At 39.9% G+C, this 11816-nt stretch overlaps 1 protein-coding gene across 2 annotated transcripts in view; it reads right to left on the bottom strand.

Annotated features, from left to right (window-relative positions):
* Positions 1–10425, bottom strand: part of AMOTL1 (angiomotin like 1) — a 155480-nt gene extending 145055 nt beyond the window's left edge. The window contains exon 1 of one of the 2 annotated variants that reach the window (XM_072968954.1): positions 10226–10425. The gene's annotated coding sequence lies outside the window, so the exon portion shown is untranslated. The remainder of the gene's footprint in view (positions 1–10225) is intronic. The other variant, XM_015241304.3, reaches the window with a different exon arrangement.
* Between the last annotated feature and the right edge of the window lie 1391 nt (positions 10426–11816).

The following is an 11816-nucleotide window of genomic DNA, read 5'->3' on the forward strand; positions in this document are numbered from 1 at the left end:
ATAGAAAGAGAGACACACATAAATACATATACAAACACATATGCACATACATTTTTTCCCTGTGGCTGGTGTTTTTCTCTTTCTGATATATTTTGCTTATTAGTCTAGAAATCTTTTTTTTAATTGCTGACAGATTTTTTATTTTTTATTATTTTTTTTAACATTTTTATTGAGTTATAGTCATTTTACAATGTTGTGTCAAATTCCAGGGTAGAGCATTCCAGGGTAGAGCACAATTTTTTAGTTCTACATGAACATGTATATATTCATTGTCACATTTTTTTTCGCTGTGAGCTACCATAAGATCTTGTATATATTTCCCTGTGCTATACAGTATAATCTTGTTATCTATTCTACATTTTGAAATCCCAGTCTGTCCCTTCCCACCGCCCGCCCCCTTGGCAACCACAAGTTAGAAATCTTTGATTAAAAAAAAAAAACCAGCAGGGTTTGAAAGGGTATTTACTTTCCCAGATAATACAACAAATTATAAAGCTAAACTAATAAAACAGTGTAATCATATTGCTGGCATAAATTACTTGTTTGAATAGAACAAAAAGTTTAAAAAATAATCAATGAAATCGATTCAGTATATAAAAGCAATCGGCATTTCAGATCAGTGGGGAGAAGAGAGACTACTCGGTAAACTGTATAGGGGTAGTTGGCTACTATTTAAAAAGTGGATTCTTTCCAAACGGCAGCCAGTTGCCCCAGTACTACTAGATTGACATGCTGCATTGCCATGTTAGTTGGACATGCTCCTGGACTCCGCGTTTCCATGATCTCTCTAGTGTTGCATCAGTATTTTAATTATTGTATGTTGTGACATGCTTTAATATCTAGTATGACTAGACTTCCTTCTTGACATCACTTTTCTCCCCAGAAATGGCCTGGCTGGGGACCCATCACCTGCTCCACACCCACGAAGCCTCCCAGGAGGCACCTGCAGCAATAAAGCAGGAGCCCAAAAGTACCAGAAGAACAAGGCAGCCCATGTTAGCATTGCAAGAGCCCTGAAAACAACCTGTCATTGCAACTATAGCTCACAAAAGTTGGCCAGGACCTGCACTCTGTGTCTAAGTAGGGTGGCTGCCCACTGAAATAAAGTAGTTGAATAGCAGCAAGAGTCCCCAACATGTTATCCAAATTGTCCAAAGTATAATCGGAAATCACTCATCATACCAAGCACCGGTGAAAACACAGCTTGACTAAGAAACGACAATCCATCAGTGCAACACTGAGGTGAATCAGATGTTGGAATTATCTGACAAGGATTTAAAAGCAACTGTTAAAGGGGAGGGTAGAGCTCAGTGGTAGAGTGCATGCCTAGCATGCATGAGATCCTGGGTTCAATCCCCAGTACCGCTACTAAGTAAATAAATAAATAAACCTAATTACCTCCCCCTCTAAAAAAAAAAAAAATGAACAGGGAAAAGCAGCAGTTACAAAAAATGCTTCAAACAAATTCTCTTGAAACAAATAAAAGATGTAAAATCTCAGAAATAAAAGTTACAGAAAAGAATCAATGCAAAATATTAAGTTTAAATACATAATAACAGAAATTTTAAAATGTCAACAGATAGGAAAGAAATAATAAAGATAACATCAGAAATAAATTAAACTGAAAACAGAAACACTTGAGAAAATCAGTGAAACAAATAGCTGATTGTTATGAGAAGAAATCAATAAGATCAGTAAACCTCTAGCTAGACTGATAAATATAAAAAGAAAAAAAAATCCACCAATTACCAACATCAGAAATGAAACAGGAGATATTGCTACAGATCTTATAGCCATTAAAAGGATAATAAGGAAATATATGGACAACATTACACTTTTAAATTCAACAACTTCAAAGAAATGGAAGAGTGCTTTGAAAACCATGAACAACAAAAACTCAGTCAGGATGAAATAAGTAATCTGAATAGTTCTACAATTACTTTAAAAATTGATTTTATAATTAAAAAGCTGAAAAAGAAATCTCTAGGTCCAAATTATTTCACTGGAGAATTTTACCAAGCATTTAAAAAAGAATTAACATCAATTTTATATAATCATGTCCAAAAAAATAGAAGAGAAGGAATCATTTTGTGACTCATTTCACGAGGCCAGTATTACCTTGATACCAAAACCAGACAAAGATAGTACAAAAAAGGGAAAACTACAGATCAATAACTCTCATGAACTGAGATGCAAAAATTCTCAACAAAATTATCAGTAAGTTGAATCTAGCAGATCTTTATAAAAAATAATAATATACATGACCAAATGGGATTTATTCCAGATATTTAAAGCTTACACAATATTTAAAAAATTATTTAAATGTAATGCACTCTATCAACAGGCTAAAGATGAAAAAAAATATGATCATATGAAAAAATATTTTTAAAAAAATCAACACTTACTAATGATAAATATTTTCAACAAAGAATAGAGGGAAATTTTCTCAACTTGGTCAAGAGCAGCTACAAATATCTACAGTTAACATCATTCTTAATGGTGAAAGAAAGACTGAATGCTTTTCCTCTAAGACTGGGAGCAAGGTAAGGATATCTGTCTTACTACTCTTACTCAACATAGTTCTAGCCAGCACAATAAGGCAAGAAAAAGAAAAGTCATACAGATTGAGGAGGGGAAATTAAAACCATCTCTATCTGCAGATAATATGATGGTCTATATGGTAAATCCCAAAGAACCAGCAAAACAAAAACCAAACCCAAGACTAATAAGTGAGTTCAGCATGATTGCAGGATTCAATATTAACACACACAGGGGAGGGTATAGCTCTGTGGTAGAATGCGTGCCTAGCATGTGGGGGGTCTTGGGTTCAATCCCCAGTACCTCCATTAAAAATAAATAAGTAAACCTCATTACCTCCCCTCCTCCAAAAAAAAGTTTTTAAAAAAGCATCCAAAGGGGGAAAAAAACAATATTAATGCACAAAAATTAATTGTATTTTGGGAAGATATTGATCAAAGGACGCAACCATGAAGTTATGAGATAAATATATTCTGAAGACATAATATACAGCGTGGTGACAATAGTTTAACACTGTATTACATACTTGAAATTTGCTAAGAGAGTAAGATCTTGAGTAAGCTCTCTCAAATGTTCTCAGCACACACACACAAATGGTAACTGTGAGCTGATGGATATGTTAATTAGCTTGATTATGGTAATTGTTTCACAATGTATATGTATCTCAAAATAGCACGTAGTATACCTTAAATATATATAATTCTCATTGTCAATCATACCTCAATAAATCTGGAGGAAAAAAGAAAAATACTCATTGCATTTCTATACACCAGATGTATACATGAAAACTGAAATTTAACAATGCAATACCATTTTCAGTTGTTCCAAAGAAAATGAGACAGTTAGTTATAAATCGAACAAAATCTGTACAGAATCCGCATGCTGAAAATGACAAAGTACTGATGAAAGAAACCAAAGGAGACCTAAATAACACAGAAATTTTCCATGTTTGAGAACTGGAAGGCTCCATATAGTAAAAATGTCTTCTCCCCACATTAAAATACACGTTTAACAGAATGCCTATCAAAATCCCAGCATGGCTCTTGTTGACTGACGTAGACAAGTATTTTGTAAAACTTACATAGCAAGCAGAAGACCTGAGGATAACCAAGGCAGTTTTGAAAGAACGCTAATATGGGAGGCATCGCTCTGCCTGGTGTATGGTTTACAATAGAGCTTTGGAGAGAGTCATCTAGATGGTGTGATATTGTCAGAGCATAGGCACATGGATCGGTGGAATACAGTGGAAAATCCAGAGATGGAATCATGCAAATACACACATTTGATTTTTGACAGAGGTTCAAAACCAACTGAATGCAGGAGAGAGAGACTTTTCAACAAATGATGCTAGAGCAACTGGATATACATAGGCCAAAAAAGAAGCTTCGACCTAAACCTGACAACTTACACAAAAACTATCTCAAAATGGACTTCAGAGTTAAATGTAAAACTAAAAGCTTTTAGGAAAATAATAGGAGAAAATATTTGAGAACTAGGACTGGGTAAAATGTTTCTATACTTTGCACTAAAAGAATAAACTACAAAAGGAAATTTTGACAAATTAGACTTCATCAATATTAAAAATTTTTGCTCTGTGAAAGATCTTATTTAGAGAGTGAAATACAAATTTACAGACTGGGAGAAAATATTTGTAAAACACAGATCTGAAAAAGGATGTTTATTTGGAATATATAAGGAAATCATGAAAGTCAACAGTAAAAAAAAATGATCAGATTAGAAAATGGGCAAAAGTCATTAATTTGACATTTCACCGAGAGATATATAGATGACAAATAAGAACATGAAAGAATGTTCAACACTATTAGCCATTCGGGAAATGCAAATTAAAATCACAATGAGGTATCACTACCCACCGACCAGAATGGCTAAAATAAAAAAAATAGTGATAATATCAAATGCTGACAAGGATGCAGAGGAACTCCATGACCTATACATTGCTAGTGGTGACGTAAAAGGTTATGGCCACTCTGGAAAATCGTTTGGCAACTTTCTAAAACTAGAAATGGCCTTACCGTAAGACCCAGATATTGCATTCTCAGGCATTTACCCCAGAGAAATGACAATTTATGTTCAGGCAGAAACTTGCATGCAAATGTTTATAGCAGCTTTATTTGTACTAGCCCCAAACTGGAAGCCACCCAAATGTCCTCCAGTGGGTAAACAGGGGAATGAGTGAACAAGCTGTGCCGTGCTATACTGTGGGATACTATTGATGCATGCAACAGCTTGGAGAGATCTGAAGAAAACTGTGCTGAGTGGAAAAAGTCAATCTCATGCATGTAAATACTGCAAGATCCCATTTATATAACACTCCTGAAGTAAAATTATATAGATGGGTGGACAACAGATTAATGGTTTCAAAGGGTTAGAGATGAGGTGGGTGGATACAAAGAGATACTGCAAGAGAGCCTTGTGGTGATGATATATAGTTTTGTACCTTGATCGTGATCATAGTTACATGAAATTAAAATGATTAAAATTGCATATAATTTATACATATGCACAAATGAGTCCATGTATAACTGTATAACTGATAAAATCTGAATAAGTTCTGTGGGTTGTACCAAAGGCAATTACCTGGTTTTGATACTGTACTTCAGTTATGCGAAATGTTAACACTGGGGAGACTGGGTGAATCAATAAATATTTCATTTAAAAAGTTTTTTCTTATGCAATGTTGCAAACTGACTATACTTCAATTTTTAAAAATTAATTTCATAAACTTTTTTTAGAGTCCACAAATCAGCTTTTCTTTACCAGTCAGAATGTTCACATTATTCTTTGTTTAAAAAATCCACATGACTAGACCCATCACACATTTAATGAGACAAGTCTGCCTCATGTCAGTTCATAGATTAAAGTTTTGGTAACTCTCATTCACAAAGTCTAAATAAAGCAGGAGAACTTAACACTTACAGTTTGCTCTCAAGAGTCATGTTTTCCTTCACCCTGACTGTCCTACCAAAGTGAAGGCGTCTGTAAACTGGTAAACCTGACATTTCTGGAGCACCCTGGGCTCAGGATGCCTACAAAGGCCACCCGACTTCAATTTCTCCTTAAATCGGATTTTTCAAATAATATTAGTTAAAATGTCTTGATCCCCGAATGATTCAACTACCTGCTACACAATAAAAGGTAAGAGGAGGATTCACCAGAAATCAGAAAATATGGTTTTAGTTCATGTTGCTTAAGATACAGGAGAAAGCTTGTATGGTTCTCCTTTTAAAGCCTTTGGAAGTATAGTTAGGGGACAATAAGAGAAAAAATTTGCCAGTAGAATAAACATTCAGAATATAGATATTCAACAACAAGGTCCTACTGTATAGCACAGGGAACAATATTCATTATCTTATAATAGTCTATAATGAAAAAGAATATGAAAAGGAATATATGCGTATAAGTGAATCAGTACGCTGTACACCAGAAACTAACACAACATTGTAAACCAACTGTACTCAATAAAAAGAGAAAGAAAGCAATGGCAGCATACAAAAATTAAAAGAATGGAGGTGTTTAATCTGACTTGGTATTTACTGAACGCTCACCTTGGGCACTTGTCGTGTGACTGACTGATTCTTTTGGCTTGCAGGGAGCCTGTGGCTTGGGAGCTTGTGACGACTGTGAACCACTATAACCCCAACCCCATCACTACCTCTGAGGGTAACTGCTATTTACTCAGCACAATGTGTTAGGCACTGTGCTAAGCACGCTACGCTTACCATCTGGGCTCATCTTCATGAGAACTCTGTGAGAGGCATTATTATCCAGACTTAAAGGTGGAGAAACTGAGAAGAGAGATGTCTAGATACTTCCCAAGGTCAGCCAAGTAGAAAATGTCAGACTCCAGACTGGAACCCAGGTCCTCTGATTCCGAAACTCATGCTTCAACCACTCATCCATGTGTCTCCACTAGAACGTATTTTAAATCCTCCTCTTCCCTGCTCCTTGTTAGGGCTCTGGGCTGCTCTCCTCCAGGGCTCTGGGTATTTCCCTGACTTCATGTTTTTTCTCTGCCTGCTTCCCCCAGCAAATTCCATGTGGACGATGGAGCAGAGCCCAGAGAGCAGGTAAGGGAGATGTTCCAGCAGAGCTTGGTGTGAGCAGAGTTAGATGAGGAAGTGATAGGGCAGATGTGAGATGAGGGAGAGAGAGAGAGAGAGGGAGAGAAATTTCTTTCACTGATTTAATTATTAGGGTAAAACTAGTAAGTAAGGCAATTGAGTCTCTTTATCAGGCCTTTTAAAAAAAAATTCTTATTTTTTATTAAAGTGTAGTCGATTTACAGTGTTAGTTTCAGGTGTACAGCAAACTGATTCAGTACAGCAAAGTGATTCAGTTATACATATACATACATAACATATATATTTTTTTCAGATCCTTTTCCATTACAGCTCATTATAAGAAATTGAATATAGCTCCCTGTGCTATTCAGTAGGTCCTTGTTTATCTGTTTTATACATAGCAATGTGTATCTACTAATCTCAAACTCCTAGTCTATCCCTCCCCTCTGGTAACCACAATTTGTTTTCTATGTCCTCTCAGGCCTTTTTAACCAAAACGCTTTCTTCCTTAGTGGTCTGAGGCCAGAGAATATGCATGGAAAAGATTCCACGACCCCTCCACACCCTTGCTGGCTTAATCTAGGCTGGCTTCTGCATAAACAGGGATACCACCTTGTTCCAGTTATTTTTGCTGCATAACAAACTACTTCTAAACCTAGACAATATGGACTGTCTCTATCTCAGGATGCTGTAGGGTGACTAGGCTGAGCTGACTAGGTCTCCCTCAGGGGCTCCCACACAGCTGCAGTCAGAGAGTGGCTGAGTTTGGAGTCATTTGAAGGCTTCTCTCCTGTAGCCTAAACATGAATGGCTGGAAAATCTGGGGCTGGTTGGGCTTCTCTGCATGAAGAGCATCTAGTTAGCTTGGGTGTCCTCACTGCATGAAGGTCACGGAAGAACCAGCAGTCATGCACTGGGGCTGGCTTGTAGGAACTTGTATGAATTTCTTTCTAACCTGTATTCAGCACTGTCACTTGGGTAGCTTGAAATCAGCCACGGTGGAGGAAGTATTTATATCATGAAAACTGGTAAACACTATAAATCGGAGGGCTCCCCAACCCCAGAGAGCCAGATTACCAGCACATGATTTTATAAGGTGGTTGGCATCCCCCAGAGTGAGTGAGCCAAGAAAACTGGAAGGAAGCTGCAAAGCATCTGAGAACCTAGCCATGAATGTCCCCAGACATCACTCCCTTCTTATTCTATTGGCCATCAGGTCCCTAAGGTGATCCCCAATCCAAGAGGAAGAGGATTATCATCCATGCCCCATGGAAGGAGAGTGAAGGAACTGTACAGTAGAGGACCCAGCACAGAATGAATGATGAATGAGTAGTCACTTACACACGAATACATATGTCCTGAAATCACTCTAAAAGTGTAAAGCCTTCTGGAAAATTTGACTTCAAAATCAGAGCCAGTGATTTTTAAGTCCCCAAAGAGCCTCAATCTACAATTGCTTGATATAGATCTGTTGACGCTCTGTCTGCTGGTATTCACAGACCTGTTGACTCAAGCCCTTCCTGCTTGTGTGCTCAACTGGTACTGTACACACGACAATGGCAGAATGCTTGTTTTATAGATGTTTTCATACTATCAAAGTTTGCTTTACCTCCCTAAGTAAATTGCAAATTCCTTGAGAGAGTTCTCATGTATTTCTTTGCCCGGCCTCTTCCCTCCCTTGCCAAAACTAGGTAATCAGACATACACATACACACAAATACTTACAAGACGTATGATAGATAAAGATTCTAAGCCTTCGAAGCAAAGAAGGAAAGGAACTAAATATTCTTAATTGCTGTATTTTGTAAAGGTTCTCCTTTAACTCTTGCATTCACCTAGTGAAGTAGGCATTATTATTTTCCAGTTGAGACAAATGAGTCTCAAGAAAATTTGCCAATTTGGTCGAGGCCACACTAGGAAGTGGTGAGCCAGGATTCAGCTGTAGACCTGCCTGGTTCCCACTGCAGGACACATCCCTTCCTCTCCCCCATTCTCTCTGCCTCTCTCTTGAAGCATCCACAAGTCATAAAAATGCTAATGCTTCTAAACCCCAGATAGAGTAATAAGCGTTTCAAGTTCTGCTCTTGTAAGAAATGTCCTTTAAAAGCTTGGGAAGACAAGAAGCTTGAAGTGCCTATACTAGGAAGGGAGTAAGGCTGGTAGCAGGGAGGTCAGCTAAGCGGCGGTTGTAGTAACTCTGGCCTAGAGTGTTGGTGGGATGAGGAGGTGGGGAAATGAGGAATATTAAGAAGACAGGTCGACAGACTAGTGATGGATTGGATTGTCCAGGTGCCAGTCAGTCACTGTAGAGTCATCACTCTGGCTGTACCGGGAAGATGAGGCTTGGAGAGAGGAAGGCTGGATGGGCGGTTTCCATATTTCTGGAGAAGATAAGGGCTTCAACTAGGAAGGTAGCCATGAAAGTAAGAGAGTGGATGGATTTGAGAGGAAAACACAGAGGCAGGATCAACAGAATCTGTTGCCAAATTAGATGCGGGAATATGAGGATGAGGAAGGGGTCAAGGGTGAAATCTAGAAATCAGTCATGGACAACCAGGTGCCTTTCATGGAGTGAGTGGACACGGGGCTGGGGGATGGGGAAGCAGATTTCAGGGGAGTAAGAATTCTGGACGTGCCAAGTTTCAGGTGAATGTGTAAGCAGGCGCTGGCAGCCAGCATGCAATTGCATTTGAAACAAAGCAAACATCTCTTATCTCAGTGAGATTATTTGTTCCCTTCAGAGGGTGGAGATGAAAGCACCGAACCTGTGTGCAGCAGGGTTCTGCGTCAGGTAATAACAGGGCCCTGCAATGGATGCTTTCACTTCCCAGTGGTTCAACTTTCTCTACAAAAGCCATTTATTACCCTGGAGGCGCCTCCGTCAGCACCAAGATGTCTTTATGAAGACTTCCAAAGCTAATTAAGAACTGTACGATTTAATCAGTGGCAGTGACTCATCTATATAACTCACAGAAAGTGTGGCAGGGAGATTTCAGTGGCCCCTAGGACCCCAGGTCTGCCTGCATGCGCACACATACACACACACACACAGCCCGAAATTTAGAACTTGCACGGACAGGCTCCAAGACGTGTTTGCACGCTTCTGCCCCACATGAGAGCACAGCCACGGTTTACCTAAGGTTCCTGCATGTCAGGGCAGGGAGCCCGGGCCCTTTGTCCCTGCTACACTCCGAGGAAGAAGGGAAACATTCAAGCCAATGAGCCGCAGCTTTTCTGTGTGTCAGCTTTTAGCATGAGACCCTCTAAGGGTTCCAGCCAGAAGACAAAGCCAGGTGTCAGGAGGGCAAAGTGGGTAGGACAGCCCCAGCCAACAGAGATCACCAGTAGTTTCTTCACCGATGTGCTCGCTGTACCACTATTAGAACAGGCACCCGAAACCAAGCCCGGTTTAGATTTCCAGAAACCGCCTGCAGCTGGAGCTGAGCAGGGTTCTGCTCACCCAGCCCAGGGGGGAGCCAAACATCCTCCTCACCCAGCCCAGGGTCCCTTGACCAGACTCCAGCTTTACCCAGAGATGCCCTAAAAAGTCCCACCTTACATTCAACTTTCCTGCATGGAAACCCACTAAAGAAGAGCTTCCTTACCTGCAAGGAGGTCCTGGTGACCAGCAGTGGAAAAAACACCAAGTTCCAGCAGATGTGACAGGGACGCACAGGGCCGATCTATTGCTTTTAAAAGAAGAAAGGTGACTTCATCTCTGGTGCCGTGGAGTTTAGAAGAGCAACGAGTACTCCCTGCCTGAGCCAATTCAGCCTCGCCAGTGATGATTCCATCCAAATTATGCGGCCACTGCCCGGACACGCTCAGTCTTCAGAAGGTGGATCGCCGGAATCTGACTTGCCCTGTTGTTTTCAAAGAGCTTCAGAAAGTCCGGAAGCACCGATCGCCTTCACCAGCACCAGGGGCAGGGAAACCTTACACTTACTTCCCCAAATCATATCATTATCTCCCAAGAATCCAACATTCTAGGGAAGGGAAACAGGTATTTAAACTTCTGAGAGGTAGAAATTCTTGGGGGAGGTAGGGAGAGAGAAAAAGCAAAGATCTTTCAGTCAGGAGGAGGGGCTGTGAAAATCTGGAAAGGATCCCCTTGCTCAGAGGTTTTCAGAGCTGGTGGATTTGGAAGCAGACAAAGGTGACAAATAGGTGATGATCTGGACTTTGCAGAGAGGAAAGTATTCAGTTCAGCAAAGAGAATGAGTCGCCATATGGAAAGAAATGTGATCATCTTTCTAATTTTCACCATCTTGTTTTCTTTTCATTGACTACGGTACCAATCCATTTGGGGCCATTTGTAACATTAATCTATTAGCTCAAAACAGGCCCACATTCCACTAAGAAAATTCAGGGAAAGAGATATTTATTTAAGTCAGGAGTTTTCTCTTTTGTATGTTAAAGGTGAGGCTGGAGCAATCGGATTTGTAACATGGGATTCAAGGTCACGTCAAGCTACCCAGTAAGGCAAGAACCTCTCCTGGATGCCACGTCCTTGGGCTAAAGTTTGGGTAGGACTTCTGGCTGTGGTGTCAGGACAAGGAATGGTAATATGTGTGACCTCTGTTGGACGTAGGGCAGAGGGTCGAGCTTAGCAGCCGACTGCCCTTCCCCCCATACCTCTACTTCAGGAGACTGTAAGGCGACTTTGGGTCACTAGGCAGGTGTCCAGTTTCCTGCTGAACTATTTTGAGGCTTTGGGGATCATCTTGTGTCAAGTTTGACTCCAGAGAGGGTAAAACAAGAAAAAAAAAATCTCTGTTAAGATAGAGATACTCAGTTCCAATGTTAGAAAGGGCATTTTGAATTCAGAAATTTAATAAATGTCAACATGGCTTAGAGAAGGAACTTGCAAGTCTAGTCGGGGTGTAACGATAGGAGAGGTGCAGAGTTTCACCAATGGTAAGATCGAAAAAGGGCAGGAGCCATTTTTATTCAGTTTATTATAGCATCCTCAGAGCCTTGCACACAGAGTAGCACACGGTGGCACACAGCAGACTGTAAATGGTGTCCAACAGCCCCTTCTCTTCTAGATTTCTCAGACAGATCTGTTGAGAACTCTTGTTTAACTGAAGTACAACTGATATACAGTATCTTAGTACTTCTATATCTGTTCACCATAGTTTACACGACAGTGATTTGATATTTACATTGAGAACTCTTCAAGTCACCATCTGGTAA

Source organism: Vicugna pacos, chromosome 10, assembly GCF_048564905.1.
Source record: "Vicugna pacos chromosome 10, VicPac4, whole genome shotgun sequence".
Classification (NCBI taxonomy): Eukaryota; Metazoa; Chordata; class Mammalia; order Artiodactyla; family Camelidae; genus Vicugna; species Vicugna pacos.